At 30.4% G+C, this 20,229-nt stretch overlaps 1 protein-coding gene across 1 annotated transcript in view; it reads left to right on the top strand.

The window, feature by feature from the left end:
• Nucleotides 1–20,229, top strand: part of LOC109603405 (5-hydroxytryptamine receptor-like) — a 120,439-nt gene that overhangs the window by 39,879 nt on the left and 60,331 nt on the right. Inside the window, exon 2 of the mRNA XM_049967796.1 lies at nt 4,663–4,714. The gene's annotated coding sequence lies outside the window, so the exon portion shown is untranslated. The remainder of the gene's footprint in view (nt 1–4,662; nt 4,715–20,229) is intronic.

The raw sequence follows: 20,229 nt of genomic DNA on the forward strand, positions 1-20,229 counted from the left end.
ATCCTCCACTTCCTTTTTTCCTTTTTTAGAAAATTTTCAATTTCTACTTTTCTAAATTTCCCATTTATATTTTTACAATTTTCTATTGTTCCATTTTTCAAACTTTTTAACCAGATATGCACTTCTAAATAATAAGTTGATTTCTTCGAAAATGAAGGAAAATGGAAAAATGGAAAACTAAAAAATGGAAAATTGAAGAAATAAAAAATATAATAAAGGAAATGGAATATTAGAATTATGTTCATTTTTCCAATTTTCTATATTTCCATTTTTCCTAGTTTTTGTACTTTTTTATGCAGTTAATATTTTTAATTATTGTAATCCAATTTTTATCTAGTTTTTTATTGTTTATAATTGTGTGTGTACAGTGTGTTTCAAAAGTAAGCTATAATATTAACCTTCATATGAATGTATATTCTAATCATCTTAAACTTCAAAAAAGTATCTTATTTATAACATGATAGCACTCAGATGTTTTAATTTGACATTTTAATTTTGTCTTCCAGAGACCGTATAAAATTTACAATTTATCTATTTATGTATATTTTTGCACTACATTTATTACTGCCGAAATAAACAGTCAGTGACATGCTCTCAAATAAAAGAACGCGGAGCAGCCAACCCTTAATAGATGTGAGTTGTACGATAATGGAAGACGCGTAATATGTTTGGTCGATATGAAAACCTATTTAGATAAACGATGTGTTTTATTTTTTGGCTGCGGCATCGTCGCTGCATTTCATCGCGACCATATCAATATAATGAAATGTCGTCGTTTAACGCCCGATCTGTCCTAGATACAAGAAGGAACGAGCCAACGAAAAAAAAAATATTAAAGTAGAAAAAGAAAACGGAAAAATGAAGAATGGTAAACTGGCTCAACCACCAGTTGGTCACGTTATTGAACGTTCGTTATCAGCAACCAGGCTGTGTTGGAGTTCGGCGGCGTTTTCTTTTCTCTTTGGACGGCCTTCAGCCCCGAAAGATTTCAGCTTACGCGACAACTTTTCTCCGAGACGGACGCACTTTTCAGGCTGATCTTTACGCTTTTTCATATTCGATTAACATCAGACGTCCGCCTTAATAACTTTCTGTCGAAGTGCGATCCCCTTCGAGATTATTTGAAACGACGCCGCGTTCAATAATAACTGTCCACCCCATACCGTAATTGCCTGATATTTAATGCAAAGATTTTATTGAAAAGTTCGTCGAGCACTCGAAAACAGCCGGATTAGTTTCACAATTTTTGGTCCGTTTTTATGCCTCATTGCCAGGACGCTTCTTTCGCCACTGCCTACGGAACTCAACACATGGGAAACATCAAATGCTGTTACACTTCTACGGACATAAAAACTGTTGATTCGCCTTAAGTTCCTTGTACGCCTCCGAACATTTTCTCCGGAGGTAGTAAAAAACACGACATGGCGCAAAATGTCAGCTGATGCTCTACGGGCCCCTTGTTTAGTCGGTTTTAAACTTTCCAAATGTTTACCCTGGATAATATTCTGGATACTGAATAAAAGAAACTGAAAACTGAGTTTTACAATGTAATAGCAGTGGTGTTGGTCCCTTAGTCGGGTTTTCCAAATGTTTACCCAGAATAAGATTCCTGATACTGAATAAAAGACACTAAGAACTGAGTTTTACACTAATAGTTTTATTTATTTTAGTAAATTTGTACAAGTAGGAATAATTATATTATTGATCACTTTTATCACTGGTGTTGGCCTCCTCACACAGCCGTACCAACAAAATACAAGCACTCTTTAAACCGATATATTTGGAGTTCCTATTTTTGCGGTTCTCGAGTCGGTGATGTAACTTCTTCATTTCTCCCGCGGAAATTGCGTTCCTAATAAAGGTTTGCAAGCTCTGTGAACACCCAGTACATTCACCATCCCTCTGTTCCTTTTGTTCCAATATTAGTGCCACCTTTAGTGTCTGTACCTTTTGATTTTTTGCTACTTTGCTTTTACATTTAGTTTCTTCAACTTCCTTTATCATCATTTTTAGTTTATCTACTACATTCAATTTCTTCTGTATTGTTTCAAATGTATTTGTTTTCAAGTTATCGTCCTGTGGCTTGGTGGCAGTTGTGGAGTTGCTTTTGAACATGGTCTTAGTCATACTAGTCATTTTGATTTGTTTTTGTATTAACTTTGTTTGAATTGCCTTTTATACTTATACAGAACAGAAGGATTTTCAGTAGGTATACTAAATATTTAGTAATAATCCTTGAAGATTAAATTTACTTAATTACAGGTATGAGGATTATTTTGGATTATTAACTTTTTTATGAATATTTCGTACACTTATATTTCCAAAAATTCCAACGATTGGAAAATTATTGAAGGAACAAAAATTATATCACTAACATCACCCAAATTGAACATAAACCTAGAATACCTTAGAATAAAAGTGTTCATAAAATTCCGTAAACAGGGTTTTTTAGTGTAAAAAATATGGATATGTACATATATGAAGTAAATCATTGATTTTAGAATACTCAGAATATTAATTTTGTCGCCCTGTATCTCCGTAATTCTCAACCTTTGTACTAAGCTAAGATTAAGTAAATCGATTTATTTTCTCTTCGAGAATTGGAGATACGGAGATACCTCATATAATAATATCCTTCGAAAATAATTTATATTTTAGAAATGCAATAAATTTATGCAATAAACATTCCTCAAAAAACAAAACTATGAAAGGTTTGTATATTTTATTCCGATTGAATAAAGCAGCCAAAGAAATATTGATGCTATTTTTAAAACAAACCTATTTTATATTTTAGTAGACGCAAAGATATGGTCTTCCTTATTTCGAATTTGTATTAAAAATTCACATATTTTATTTTACGACTATATATATACCATTTTTATAATAAAATAAAGCTGATGCTGCTTTTTCGATTACACATAAATATGTAATTAGTGAAATGAATTTGTATATTTATATAACTGAAGCCAAAAATCTGTTATTAATTATTGTCTATTAATTAATAGCGTCATGTTGTGGCAAGCCACAATAATAGCAACGTTAATTTTGGTTTTTGTTGCTAATTCCCAATCCCGCGGCCCAATTATTTAATTAAACTTTTCAACCACAAACACAAAAACGCTTTAATCTCGTGCCCGAAAGACCATCCAATAGATAATTAAACCGAACGAACACAATGTGTCAGCGCGAGGCAACTGCAAATAAAAAGGGAAAAACATTTTTCAAGCTGTATCGCCTCTAATGACGACCAAAACAGCCTGCGGCCATTGAAAGACGCCGCAAAAGAAACCGACGCCCGGAATGATTCGGAATTCTCTTCTAGATCAATGGATCCCGGCTCTCGGTTTGTGGCGGCGCGACGGCAAATATTCCCTGCGATATGGCTCCCTTCAAAGCAACAATTGTAGACGGAGATTCCGCTCACAAATGAAGATAACTACTAATATTCCGGCTCCAGTGTCGATTGTGTGGCCAGATTAAAGTCAATTAAGGAAATTAATCACAATAAACGAATTGTTCCTCCCCATACCAATCACTTAAACAAATTCACTTGCTTTATTAACCCCCAAAGTCGTCGTTGAACGTTACTAACCCTATTGTTACGTATTGTATATTTACTGTACCCTTCGCGGTGGGCCTTTCATTTCATAAAATACCCTCGACAGAAGCGGACCGAAAAATTTAATATTTAGAGAAAACAGGCGACCGTAAAAAATACTTTTGCATTCATCCTTCGGAGGTTCGGAAGCTTTCAAATTTTCATAGGTATTCGCGTGTCTCGGCGCCGAGACGATAGCGACTTGTTTTCGCCGCGGCGAGACGAACGAAATCCGTGGGAATAAATTATTTGCAATTGCGGAAAGAATGGGATTTTGTCATTAGGTATTCCCGCGCGTTTTCTCCAAAAATTTATTTAATTCGTTATGAAATTTGTCACGCCCGGCGGACCCGCTAAAGAAGATTTAATATAATAATCTCGGGGAATTTTTAACCCCGACGTTTTCTAGGCGCACGTTCCTTTCTAATGACACTTTTTCTTATTCGTATTTGCCTTTTTCAGACATATTTTAATATTTAATATTTTCGTTCTGGCCCACGTTTGGAAGACGCACCTATAATTTGACTTTTCCCAAAACGGCCGTTTAATTTAGGGTTTTTAATAATTTATTATTTACTTTCTTAATTTTTTTCAAACTTCAAATTGGAATCTAATAATAATAAAGTGGTTTATTTAGTGTATTCCCCTCTCCCAATTTCTTTCAGAGGCAGATTTTTCCATTCCACTCCTGCGGCAATTATCAGCTTCTAAATGGTTCTCAGAGGGTTTCATCGAGCCTATAGAGTCTGGAGAGCATGTCCTATTGGATTCATGTCAAAAAACGGTGGCTAGTCACTGTAAATGACAATTTTTTTGTATTTCCAGAAAGTCATTAACTGTTAAGGTGTTGTTACCCATAAATAACACTTTTTTACTCCACTTTCATCAGGAGAATTTAAGCTGTATCTGGTTTCAGCAATGAATGAAACCCTCTAATCATTAATAGACAAATCTAGATAACTAACAAAATATAACTTTAAATGTTGTACTCTTTTAGAGGTAATACTTTTTTGTCGATTTCCTTCATCTTAACATTTATAATTATTGAGAATCTATTGTTTCAGAAGACGATTATCCATTTGACTGGCGCATTCACCATTTTCCTTTGAAATACTCGTAAGTATACTTTTTAACACTCAATTCTTCTTGAAATTTTGAAGGTAGAATCAAATTATCGCAGTTAGAAACTTTCTAAAATGTTTTTTTACATAAAATTACACAAAAGAAATTAATATTTATATAATTTTATACAAAATATTGAAAATAAACTGTAAATAATTAATATTAAAAGATCACAGGATAACACTACTTAGTCTGCTGTATTTTAGGCTTTAGTTTATTACAAATTATTCATTAAAATATCTAAATGATGAATATTTTTGAAATCATTTGTCATTAATTTTAAAAAAAAAATCTTAATAATATATATTTATAATCATTTTATGGTATATTTATATTTAATTTAATATTACATCTACAGATTTTATAGAAAATATTCAAAATAAACTGTAAATAATTAATAATAAAAGACCATAGGATAACACTGTGAATTTTATTATTTGAAAAATATATAAATATATTGTTACAGCGTTCTTGTATCAATAATCACTTAATCTACTGTATTTTAGGCTTTAGTTTATTATAAATTATTCATTAAAATATCTAAATAATTAATATTTTTAAAATCATTTGTTAATAATTCATCAATTTTCACTATTTAATTTAATATTAAAATTGGTATTTAAAACACAATAGAAATATTTTGATAAAATTCTTAAAAAACAACATATTTTCATGAAAAGTCAAGAAAATAAAATAGTAATTTATCTTGTTTGCACAAAAATTGTTTACAGTAAATAAGTGAACAAAAACATCTGTGCCAATTTTTTTCTGTTAAGTAAGCAAGTTTTGCTCATTACTGACTAACAGATAAAAAACTGTTCGTAGCTGAAACAATAACATTTTAACCCATATTGTAAAAACACTGTTGTTTGGCTGATATTTTAGGATGTCCAGCTTTTACAGCTATATTCTATTTTAGTACAAATAAAATAGAAAATTTTGCAGCGTCCTATGAAAAATACCATTGATTACTAAATTAAATTATATCCTCAAAGCAGAAACTGGCAAATAAAAGATCGTCTGCCTTTTCACGAGTTTTAAGTACATGCCTGCAGCCGTTTCAGACAAATAAAAAAGCTTTTAGAGCTCGTATTATTCTTGCCCTAGATAGTAATCAAAACTCCACTGCGTCATAAAAATTCGATAACTTTTAATTACAATTATCTCAACATCAGAGAGTTATTGATCAACGACCAATCGACACCATTAAAAAGTTTCCACATAAAAGAAGACAATAATACCCACAAAGACTTTGTAAAATGTTCAATAATCATCTGTCGTCGTTCCTAATTTGATTTGTTCACAACATTCACCCAAAAGCGAGTTGTTCCGAACAAAATTAGTTGGAACATTTATAGTTGACACTATCCATTTTTAATGGTCGAAGTAACGCAGAAGATTTATTCGGGGCGCCCATGACACAATTAATTTAGCAGTGCCGTCATTTATAGTAGTTCCGCATTCACGTAATCTAAAATAATGGCAACTTGGTGGTCACAACACCCAATCCACACACAATAATGACTGTACTTACAACTACCTATTAGCTTAATGGCTTCCTATAACAACGACTCTATTATTTGCTTTTTACATCTTAATTGTTCGGTGGGGGTTCAATGAGGCAGGTAAATGATTGCAATCTACGTAAAGCGATGTGTTAACTTACTTGTAAATTATAATGTCTTAAAATGGAAATTGATTTTTGGCACTTTGGAAATGGTTTAATTGTTAATTAATTCATTAATACATTTTATGAATAAAAATAAATACACTGATTTGGTAATTAGCTCAGAGTTTAGACCAGAAACAAATCGACTCTACGAATTTAATTTACATTTTTACAGTTTTATATGTGGCGTCGTAATCAACCCATAAAATGTCATCCGATTAGACTCTTAGGTTTCCAAAAGAGGGCAAAAACTCATCGTTGAAGTCGTTTAATAATAAAATCGGTGGATGCCGGGGAAAAACAGTAAAATGACACCATTGAACCTCGAAGGTCCTTTTTCGGGTTCATTTAATTTTGCGGTTATGAAAACATTTCAACACAAAATTAGATGACATCAACAGCAGCTAAGGATAATTACACCATGCCCAAACTTGCCATGCAAACGCTAAGAAAATATTTAGGAAGCGTGCAATAAATAATATTTATGTGTTCATTTTTAAATTCCCCTTAGGAGAATTACAAGGGAGTGGAATGTTTTCACTGGATTTAACTTTCTACATGTTTCATTTTAAATGTGTGTTAGTGTAGGTTCACTAATAACCGTAAACGTTAGTTTGTATGATGTACGATTACGTGCACATAATGTGTTCCACGGACATTGTATTCCGTATTGTGTAATCCAGTTTTTGCAACGAAAAAAAAGTTTTCGGCCTCTCTAACCGGCACAATAAATATTAAATCTTCCCCGAGCGAAATACGAATTGCTCTCAGTTTCGTTCGGGCCACACTTTAATTATATTAATTTTCGACAAACTTTTCGCCAACGACCTGAAAATTTAATAATTAAAGTTCGGTAATTACCCTAATGTCCGTTTGTTCTGTTGCGAATCCAATTTTTTCGAAATCAGTTAATTCACCGCAAATGGAGTGTTTTTTTTAACATACACGTGCTTAATTGGATGGATTTTAGACGCTTTAAATTTATAAATAAATTAATTGAGTTTTAGTCTAGTTTTTTTGGGGCATATCTGAAGTAATGAGAGAGGATCGATTTTTATTGTGAGACCTACCCTTTGTCCACGTCGAAACAATCCACCTTATCCTTCCTAATGAACCATTCAGCATTTCCAGAGTCTTATTTCCAACATCCAAGGAATTTTAGCGAGTCTGATAGCTTTACGTATTCTCCTTGGAAATACAATATGCCACCGCTCACTCACCACACGTTTGTAGCATATTAAAGGCTTATTCAAATTTCTCTATCGCATACTTAAGCCAATTATTCGGGACATTTGATTTCTGCTTAGACGCATCAAGTGCCTAATAGACTTAGAGAGCAGTCTCGCTCTTTTTAACATTGATATGAATCTCGTGATATGCACGATGAATATGGTCTGTTCTAGTCAGACGTGCAAAAAACTGACGAGGATCAACGTATCTCTAACGATGTACCATTTAACGTGTAGAATGATTTCCAGAATACACTATAGTTTTGAACAAGGGTGTGCAGATGAGGCACACATGATATCTGTCTGGTTTCAATATTTTTGCGCCTAATTAAAACTTTATCCCCGTTGAAAGGACGAAACACCAGGACTATCCCTAATTACAATAAATTATGGTGTAAATCTGGACCTATAACACGGTCACATTTTAGGATTAGAGAGAGTTTCAAATTAGTTTTTGTTTTATGAACAATTCAACCTTCCGCTAAATTTAATCCACAATTTTATCATTAGGGATGTTTTTAATTAAAACTCACGTATTAAATCATGCAAATAAAATTGATTGAAAGGTGTACAAAATTAATAAATAAATATTAAGAGCCGAGCGTAATTTTCATCATTTTTTATTTCGTATAAAATCCAGCCAATTTTCCACTTTGTATATTCCAATTTAAACTTTGTAACAGTACATATCATTCATTAATACCAATATACATAGTTTGACGTGGAAGTATTTTTAGTTGGAATTAATTAGGGTCGTCTCCAGGGGCTGCAAATTTTAATTAGGAGGATAAAAGCTCCGTGAAAATTTGAATAAGTCTTATTAAGGAGAGTTGCTCCATTCCATGTTTTAAATTGACTTGCATCAAAAATATTCGCTTTTCAGTCGGAAATATGTATTTTTCAATACTCTACACGGTTTTTAAATATTGCTAAATAAATAAATTCAATTAAAAGTGACTTTTTAATAGAGGTCATTAGATTTCCCACTTGAATATCAGAAAAAACAACAATATAAAGTGAAACATAGTTTAATTAGCACTCATGACTGGGAAAGGTAATAATTGAAAAGGTTTACATGTATAACTGGAAAATTAACATTTTTTTTTTCGTACTTTATGATATTTTTCAATTCTCTATGGTGTCATTTTTCATTTCTCACCAACGTATCGAAACACACCATTCCGTCCATCGATTTCCGGCGAACATCGTTGTGTTGTAGAAATCACATTGCAAAAATCTATTTTTATTTATTTCGACAAAGCCCGAGCTTGTTATATTTCAGCTGCAAATCTCTGGGAAATGCAAGGGTCGTTTCAGGAATGGTTCTGCCCGGCCTCCGAAGGACAAAAAGGATTATTGTAGCCGAAGATTAGGATACAGAGATTTATGTCTGACGGAGTCCCAAAACTGATTTCGGAAGTCAAGTTTCAGTTACGCCTTCATAACCAACTTGTTTAATTTAAAACGACACATATCGTTGATAGAATTTGTTAATATAAACAATAAACCAGACTTTACCCAGATGTCACTAGATCTAAGTGTTTCACAATAAAATCTAAATTGACAATTTGGAACAACAGGTTGTTGTTGTATAATTTTGACAGCTTATGTGAATCATGTTGCATCTGGTCCAACAAAAACAGACTTATTAAACTGGAGCGCGATATTAAATTTAATTTAAGCTTACAAGTTCGGTAATAAATTACACGGAGACGTAATTATTCTAAAGAGAATTAATTTTTATTACTAAATCAATCTTGTCATATTAATTATGTTTAATAATCTTGCCCGTGTTTTCGCACACGTGCATTTAGAATATATTGAAAAATTTAAAAACCAATCAAACATTTATTTATGATAATCGACGCTTAATATTTAAACCGACATCGGATATGAAAAGTCTCCAATATAATTTAAAGTCGATGAAATTTTATACGAGAAACGTTAAAAAAATAAGAATCCTATAAAAATGCTGCGTCTACGATAAGAGTCACATAAATCGTAAGAAAAGCAATTTCGAAAGCCATAAATTCATTATTGCAGTTTGCTTTTTCATTTTCGTTCCGATTTTAGTATTTTAATGACTCGGAACAACTTTGATTTTATAATTCTGTAGTGTTTCCATAGTTTCGGTGTGTGCGATTGTAATGAAATTGGCGTTGTGCAGTTAATAAACTGCATCGGGCTTTATTTATTTATGATCTGTTCAATGATTTGAGATTTTAAATTAACTGTCCCGTCGCTCTAATCTATCGAATATTCCTAAAACCAAATTTGTAATACGACACGAATACATGACATTAATTTGAATTTTCATTTGGGTATTATTAAAATAGTATAATCCAATTATCTTTAAACAAATACACTACTAAATAAAGGTCCAATCAAATAACAATAAAATACATACATATAAATACATTATTTTGTTGGTAGTATATTTATTTATCACATAAAAGTAAATATAAAATGTCAAGTTCAATGAACAGTAGAAAAATATGATTTAAAATAAATATAACAATATAATTATACTATTTAGTTGGTGGGACGCATATTTATTGTTCAAATTGGGATTTATTTTGTTTGAATGTCAATTAAAATAAATTATTTTCTCCTGATATATTTTAATTGTAATGTAGAATGATTTTTTTTAGTTAAACTTCTGAGTTAATTAATTTTAACACAAATTCATATATTCAAGTTTATGTCATACAAGCTGTTTATTACTACATAATGTGAAATTATTATTTCATGTGAAAATTATTATGAAATAAATTTCTTGTGAAAGCAAAATTGGAAGAAATTTCGGTCCTCTCGAACAATTTAGTTTCGAAGAAAATTTCCCGTATGAGTAGTAAATACTAATGAGCCATACTTACGATGTTACGAAAAACGTAAAAATTTACTAAAAACGTAAAAAACTACTAAAATCTCAAAAATTCATTAAAAACGTGAGAAATACTAAAAACGTAGTGACCTAATTCCATACGATCATTTTCCATACTATTAAAATCCGTACAATCATTTTCCATACGATCAAAATCCATATGACCATTTTTCATACAATTAAAATCCATACGATCAAAATCCACATGATCATTTTCCATACGATCAAATTCCATACGATCATTTTTTATACGATCAAAATCCAGACAAACGATTAAATTCATACTGATTAAATTACATAGTTTCACTTTAATAACTTTTTATTTTTTTACTAATACTAATTTCCTGAAAAATCATTAAAAAAGTAAAAATAAATAATTCTAATTCTTCCTGGACTTCCAAAAAATTACTAAAAACGTAAGAAATAACTAAAAGACAATCATTTTATTAAAAGAACAATTCTTTTTAATTTAAATAATTTTATGATTAACCAGCTGTACCCGCGACTTCGTCTTTATATGTATAGATTAATGTTTGTATGTCTAAATATTCATATTTTTAGTTGTAAACTGACTAACTAAAGTTAGTTAAAGTAACTAATCGTCTCGTCTCGAGTTGCACAAATAAATATATAGAAAATACTTTTGAATTTATTTAATCTAGAAAATTGAAATTGATCACTTCAAAAGACGTGCAATGTAATTTCTTACTGTAAAACTTCATCCATGGGTATGTGGATTTCCTATTTTACTGCACACCACCACTATGTATACATGTTATAATCGTAATTTATAACTTGCATATTGTAAATGTGAATTATGGCTTTCGATATACCTATATTTAAATTTATTTACTTTGATATTTTATCTCGATTTCACATTTCACCTGATTTATGGGCCTGCACAGGAGGCTGATTTTGTACTACATGTAATGTGTCCGTTATTTACCAAGTTAGTTTTTTCACTTCGGTATCAACTAAATTATTTGTTGCCAATCTAAAAACAATTCTAGAAAACATCCATTTAACTTGAAACTTGTATTCAATTTCTTCTATTATTACGTCTTCAGACAGATAAATATTAATATTTGAACAAAGCAACTTCTCCCAGGAGCTTTAGAGAGGGTTTATACATTTATTAGATTCGTTTTCTGAACTAAAACGGCATTTATTTTAGTGTCGCAAACTTATCAGAAATGTCTTTAAGACTCACCCACATACCCGCTATACTTACCTCGTTAGTGTTGTACGACTTGACGATCGCCACGTCCCTAGCCTAGCCTAAGCCTGTTGGGTAAACAAACATCAAAGTTCGTTAATAAACTTTGTTTCCAATTCATTATCGCGCCTTTCGTCATTCGGCGTCCATCCCAACATTTTTCGGAAACTTTCTGTCCTCAGCTAGCTGCTGCGTCTGGTGATCCGTCACGGCGCACCGAAAATGAAATGATTAATAGAAATTTTGTGCAGCCATAAGTTGGCAATAAAGCAGACTTGTGAACTTAAAGTAGTTTCGCATTCATTTAGAAAGTGAGCGATTGTGAAAAGTGGGTTTTAAGTTTGATTGGTTTTCCTGCTATTTCCTTGTTTTAAGACAACTCGTTTATTTCGAACAAAACGCTTATTGTTTTTTGTTGCTTGTTTAATAATATTATTCAAAAGTAGGACGACTATTGTCAAGTTTTGCAATATTTCAAAACCACATAATGCCACACCATATCATTTTATTGACACCATTCCATTTCCCATTTTAAAACTTATAACTTATATATTTTAATTCATGATTAAATATATATTTTATGTATTCATTTAAGAATTATGTACCTGGATTAACTAATATGTTAATAAATCAATAAAATTTACTCAATTAATTCGTTTATTAAACTGCAAGGTCATCATACATTTAGAAATAAATTAATAATGATGTAGCTTCATAATTATATTATATCGAGGCAGATTATTAACAAATACCTTACACTAATTGATTGTTAATAAGGAAAAATAGTTTTCTTAAATAATTACACATAATTACAAAATAAAAATATAATATTTTAAAATAAATTTTTAAAAGTTTTAGGTTATATTTTAAATTATTTATTATATTTAAATTTCATATTGCCTTTCTCTAAATTTCTAGAAGTAAAATTTTAAATTGTAACATATTTTTAGAGGTAACATTATAAATTGTAAATTATAATTTATTAAATACAGTAAATTTTAAATATTTAAAAGTAAATTAAAATAATCAAATTCTGTAAAATTTTAAATTGATAATTGAAATTTTGAATTCTGAAGAATTTTTCAAATTTAAAAATATTTTATAAATGCATATGAACTAAGGTAAATGTTAAAAATTATTTTAATTTATCAATTACTGCAAATTCCAAATATTTAAAAGTAAATAAGGAACTCCAAATAGTCAAATTCTATAAATTTTTAGAGATAAAATTTTATGTTGTAAATTATATTCTTTAATTCTGAATAAATATTTTAATTTGAAAATATTTTAAATAATCAATATGAAAATGTAAATATTACATTAATTTATTATAAACTGTAATTTCTTAAAACAAAAGTAAATTTTAAATGTAAAATTTCTAATTGTCAAATTCAGCATTTTTGGATTAATGTAAATTAATATTAATATTGAAAAATTATTTTAATTTGAAAATATTTTAATTCGTTGATATGAAATACTGTAAATATTAAAAATTATTTTAATTTTTTAAATACTGTAAATTATTAGTACATAAAAAATATAACAAATGGGTAATATACACATTTTATTCGTAATATAAATGCCATTACGTCAATAAATTATATTTAATTAAAATAACAGGTTTCATCTATAATAAATTGTTTATATAAATAAACTGACAGTATATTTTTAATATTATATTTGATTAACTAGTTATTTTGGCATCAAAATAAATTGGAAAATAAAAACAACCAATATTTGCATTGAACCAATATTAATAATGATATTAATAGTTATAAAATAGCATCTTTGAAAATTGTATATTTTGTGGTAGCATATTGTTAAGTCGGCTTCCAGCCGTTATTGGAATAAAACGGGATGCTGTAGTCGATTTCTATCTAAGAATATACCCAAAACTACTTTAGAAATACACAACTACATACTGTCCGTGGAACATGTCTCACTCTAAATTATTGAACCGAGTGTTTTTAATATCGGACATCCGCACACGAAGCCAAGTCATATGTTAAGACGAAATTAAAATGACTATTTCGTTTTATTGGACTTACGGGTGGGTCGCTTTGTTGGCGGACTCGAAGGAAACTCAGCCTCTCTCGTAAATCTAAATCACAAACAGAGCTACCAGGGCCAATAACATCGAATAATTCCGCAGCAAAGGTCGCTAAGCTTTTTTATGCCTCTATGCAGATCGTTTGCTGCCTTTTTAATATCGCTTTTCCTGATACTTTTTTTTACGCAGACACACACCATGTTTGTGCCTGCCGTTTTTTTCTTATTTTATGTAAATATTGCCCGGATTTTCTTTTATTTCTGCCAAGGGAATTTCTACGCTGGCCCGTCTCTTGAGGAGTCAAGATTTAGCGGCTGGAAATAAATAGAAAATACGTGAAAATGGGCTTCTTAAAATATAAACGTATGGTTATGAAGTCGGGAAAAGTTATGACCACTCTACGAATACGAAAGAAAACCTATCCAAGTTATATTTAATTTTATTTTATTCTGGCATATAGATTAAAATTGAAAGTTATTAATTTTATTATAATTGAATCATTGAAAATTGCATAAAAAAATAAGTTACATTAAATGTTGTCTTTAAGAAATTAAGGCCAATTAAACGTAGGTTACAAAACGTATTCAAAATAATATATCGAAAACAAGAACAAGCTAAGAAGAAACAACAAAGAATAATTTTAATTAACCAAAATTGAAAGTTAATCTTTGAGGCAGGAATGATACTATGTTAGCTCTTACATGATTGCATTCACTGATTACTGGCTCAATACCCACCCTCATCTGAATCAATATTCAAATCTCCAATCTACACTGAAACTGTTCAATCTACTTTGGCGTGGGGGTTTCAATGTTTGCACTATTATTTAAACTTTAACTTACCTTTTTTATATTTATAAAAGCAATCAACCAAGCTTCCGTCGACTTAAGACAACAGAAAGTAGGATATAACTTGAGTAAACACCAAACAAATTTACATGCAGAGGGAATTAGACTGGCAATTCCAAATGTGCAGGTAATCAAACTTTACCATGTAGACATCAAACTTTATCATGTAGACATCAAAGGGCGATGCGACGCTCCAAAAGGGCCTTTGAGCAATGCCTTTTATTTTTAAAGACTTACAAACACACGTGTTGTTTCACACTTTCACACCTAAGTTACACTTTGCAATTAGGGCTAATTTGAAAATTTCCTAATTTGTCGTAAATTTTCTGCTGCAGTGTTTTTTTTGTCAGAATCAGTCATGTAAAACGTTAATTAGCAAAGAAACCTTCTTTTTTAAAACATTGTAGTGGAGCAGCCGGATATGTCATTAGGGCACTAATGATGCGAGGACAAAGAACAAATTGTCTTCCTGTTACTTTCCTGTCTGGCAGGACGTACCTTCGGCCTTTAAGTGAAAATTCACACGGTCATTTTCCTGCCCGGCGCAAAAAATCCTGTAACAATGTACATTTCTTTAGGCGCTTCGGCTTCTTTCATTATTCTCCGATATTTTACACATTGAATTAAATTAATACAAATTGTATCTAACACGCGTTTAATTAATATTCCTCACTCGTCTGATTATTAGAGGTAGTCACAAAATTAATAATATAATCCAGGTGAACTGTGGTCATAAAAACTTCACAGAATTGTTCATAAAATACCATTTGAGCAAGAAGTTTTAAGCACATAGGAAACTGTAAGTGCTTTTAATTGCTCCATAGATAAAACTTAAAATTTACCATCGCCGTACTTAAGCGCATTGTAAGTGCAAGTCCAAATTAATTTACTTTTGTTTAACTACGGTTTGGCTCCCTTAAACTTCTTGGTCTGTTGCATTTTGCATGCAATTACTTTGCGAAAAATAGCCACTTTTAAACATTAAATTGCGGATAGATTAAACGTTTTCAAAGCGCCATTGCGGTCGGAGCCAAATAATTGAAATTACATTTTTTTCCTTAAACATATTACTTGCCCCGTTTATTTTATTGCCCCAACATAAAATCCATATGGAACTATATTCAGCATAAAAATCATTGCCGGATGTTTGTTAGTAGGTCGTTGTGTACACGGCCGACTTTTTATCCGTAAAAATATATATAAAAACGGCTCGAAACGCGGAATCACGCAAAATCAAACCGCCAAACGACATCTGGTCCGCTCTGAATAATTTTCCAATAAACGGCCATCGATGCACAGACCGATAAACGGGCCAGTAAATCCAGAATTCGTGCCGTCTCTCGGCGAAACTTAATGATCAAATAAGAACGTGGAAATTTCCATTTATTTAAGCCCAATTATTATAAACATCAAACAAAATACGGTTCGTTGAACAAATTATTAATTATATTTATAATTATAAATCGAAAATTATTTCCAGTCTGAACCTCAAAAATCCAATGAGAAAGCACAACATAAGAAGGAAATTAAAAGGAAATAATACTATGAACAACAATGTTTCATATTATTCAGTATTTATAATTTTAAAAAGGAGTTTCCTTGGTCCCAAAAAGTATAAAATACAAATATTATTGTCGCATTTTGTGTGTCAACAACTTAAGAAATGAACCTGTTTAAGACATGTTTATTCAGCCAATGTCGGAAAGTTTTTCGAAAGATCTCCCAAAAGTTTTATAGGTCAAATGTATTCGTATGAAACGACCCTGCCGCAAAGTTCAGCAAATGTGAAATTTGAAAAATGCACTTGGCTTAAGAAGTGTGCAGTAAAATGCTGCTCTGAATATATTGTCTATGAGTCAACGTAAAATAGCTGTTGTATGAGACGTTTTTATTTAGTCTGAAATGCAGTTATATTTGAAGTATATAAAACTGGAAGCCTCAACAATATAAATAATAAATGTTGAGGTGAATCCGTGCATGTGTTCCACCTTTTCAAATTTACCTTCGCTAAACGTATATTCGGAAAGTTACTCATTTAAACATCGCACGTTCTCAACATTCAGAGCGTTTGTTCAGCAAAATAAAAATGTAGTTTAGGAGTGGAAATATTTCTCGTCATTAACAAACAAGTATTATTTAAGGATTCTTTAATATTTTATTCTTTTATTCAACAAAAAAGTAAATACTTCGTTATTTGGAAACCTTTTAAGTATTTTTTTGTGAGTAATTATATTTCATTTTTATACTAGTGAATGTTAACTTTGTATTTTGGGTTCGCATATACTGACAAATTAATAAATAAGCACATAATTATTCAGTTAATAAATCAACACACCCTGAATGTTGACTTTAACAAAGTAAACGTATGAATTTTTTTATCGAAAATAATATCGGAAGCGAAATTATCCAATTTAAATTTTCACAAAATTAAAATGTATGGATATTTTAAAATCGTTATGGGTTAAAGCGTTTTCATAAAATGCAAATGTTTGAGTCTGTACGGTTTTACTGAATATTATTTTTATTTCATTTTGATACTATTAAAATATACAAGCGAAAAATTCAATTAATAATAATATCTGGTGCATTTAATTTATATTCTACGCAAGTTAATTGATATGGAAGTTTAATTTTATAAATTTAATGTGCTTAATGCAGTTGGGTTGAAATTAAGTCACACCAAAGGATAATTTTAGTGCCCCAAGTCTATTATAATAAAACAATGATTGTATCAGGTCGCAGTAACGATTAAGTTAATCCCCAGGAGCAGCAACCGAAAAACCAATGAATACAAACGTGCAAATATGTAGTTAAACGGCCATTCAATTATACCACGTCTCACAATAACGACTTGCTTTTGCTTATCTGCCGCAAAACTTGACCACGTTGTAAAAAAAGGAAACGCTATCAAGTCTAAGGTCTTTTGCAATGCATGGGAAAGAGATAAATCCCCCGATACATTTTGTATTGTGCGATGCATCCCATTTCGTTATACATATTCTATTACATTGTCAAAAATTCACATTTCCTGTTCTGAATACTGTATCGTGTTTCATTCAAAACTCCTTTGTTTATCCGATCCGATTTTCAGTGTCTTTCCACAATACGAATTGAAAATCAAAGTGAGGCGGATACAGAGAATAAATAATGATATGAAAAGAGCGGTCCGCAGTTGTTACACTGAAGGTGCGACTGCTTCCACATTTCACACACAATCCTCGGAATCGACGTGGCAAAGATCTAGTCGAGAGAAATGTTTTACATAAAACTGATGAATTTAATTCGTCGCCATAATCGCATCCATAAAATCTAGTGACACTTACGTAATAAAAAGTTTGTAATAAAGTCATCATCATAAAAAGGCAACGAATTGGCCCATATAAAAAGATAGGGGACATTTCTCAAATCGAGCACGGGGGATGAGGGGTGACTTAATAAAGTTGTGGAACATACGTCGACAAAATGTTATGAAACATTTTTATTCTTATTTACTTCTTAATGTTAAGAAGAATTTTACTGAAAGCAATTAGGATAAAACTAAAAATCTCCATAATAAAGATTTTAGAATTTCCATGTTATTTTTTAATGTTAAGAAAAACAATTAGGATGATCCACAATAAAACTAAAAATCTTTTTTGTTTTAGAATTTAAATCACATCATCATAAGATTTTATAATTTCCATGTTATTAACTAAAAAAGGCAATTAATAAATCAAAAATGTATGTGGATAAACACAACACAAACATTAAAACGTGTTCAGTCATTAAGACAATACAAGCATAAAACTGTGGATGCAAATGAAACTCTAAATATTCATTAGGGCGCATAAAATATGTGTATGTACAACAGAGAAATTGTTATTATAAAATTTCATTATTCACGTATATTGTTTTAAAAATAATTCAACAAGCTTGTTAGTATTAAATTTTCCGGTGTAATATAATAATTTCACATTTTCCCATTAAACTTTTGATGACCTCCTATATCTGCAACCTTACTGCAAACTTACTGCAAGAAATAAATCTTAACTACTTTTTAAGTGCCAGTGCTGTATATTATCATTTAAAAAACCGTTAAAAACTGGTCTATAAATTCTAACCAATTTAAGATAAAAAAGCATCTACAAAAAATAAAATTACATTACAAGTTTGCGTATTAATTCTTTGATATCTACAAAATATTGTTAATTAAAATTTGAACCCAATAACGTTTTACTTTTTTTCTTTACCAATAGGTAATTAGAATTTTATAAAAAATGTTTAATTAAAAATCTTATTACTTGTCAATTGTAAAACTTAAAATGATGGTATTTCGTTTAAAACAGCTTCGTTGAAAGTCTAAATTTATATTTTATATTTTTTAAAATATGTCAATCAAATTTTACATTAATATATTATGTGTATTTTTTGTATATTTAAATGATATAATTTTAAATTAATTAAAATTAAATAGATCATCATCGTCTTTTACACATTATAATTCAGTGAACACAATTTGTTATATATTTGTTTTTAATTTTTTGAAGTTAATGTTTTATTTAGGTAATAATATAATATGTGTGTGTATGTAAATTTAAAATTTTTAGGCTATTTGCTTTTAAATTTTATATTATTGAGATTGATCTTAATCTCTTCAAAGTTGTGAGTTATTTTTTAAATTTTTATACAATTAAAGTACTAATTTTATTATTGCTAATTTCATAAATATTTTTACATTTATTAATAATTGTTAATTTTATTATTTGTTCTGAACTATTAAATATTATTTTAGAGGACACATCGACGTGGAAATATTGAAACTTCGACAAACTAGCTAATACACTTACAGTCGACTAGCTATTTTGTCAAGTTACAACATAATAATTTCATGCAAATTTTGGGCCAGACGAACGTGCCGTGCTCAATAACCTACCGTAAACTACACATTTTTCCATTAAAACTTTGACGTTGAATAAACGCTTGTCAGTTATAGTTGTGCAACCTGTAAAAATAAATCTTAGTACAAATAACTGCATTTCAGGTGGCTGTCTGGTTTATTATTAATTGAGAAACGTGCAAACGTGAAATGGTTTTTTCTTTGTCGGTTCTCTAACGCCGGAAAAGAAACAAATATAAATGTTTCTGTCGAGAACACTCTCGGGGAAGTGATTGAAATTCACAAGATATCGCTGAAGCCCTATTGACTGAGTAACGCGATGGATGATATACGCGAGGGCTTTTCCTTTTAGTATTCCGCACCGGGCACCCCGCCAAAAATAACTTCTGTAAATATGTTGGTTTCTGTATTATGTGTTGGGCCTTAAACATTCTTTCTCCCCTGATCCAATTATCATACGTTAGTAGGTGTTTTTTTGCTTGAGCATTTTCGCACCAGACGAGCATTAGGCACCGCTTTATTATTGCCTGATCAAATTGTCCCAATTTTTTGGGCACACAGCTGATCGATCATGTGAGTTGTTTGACTCAAATCTTTGGGAAAATTTACTTTTAATATTAGATATGAATTTCAAGTAGCTGAATGTCTCAAACAAAATTTAAATTTATGATTTTTCGTCCCCTTTTTCAAAACATATTGGAAACCTCATTTCAAATATTATGATAGTATTAATTATC

Source organism: Aethina tumida, chromosome 5 (assembly GCF_024364675.1).
Source record: "Aethina tumida isolate Nest 87 chromosome 5, icAetTumi1.1, whole genome shotgun sequence".
Lineage (NCBI taxonomy): Eukaryota > Metazoa > Arthropoda > Insecta > Coleoptera > Nitidulidae > Aethina > Aethina tumida.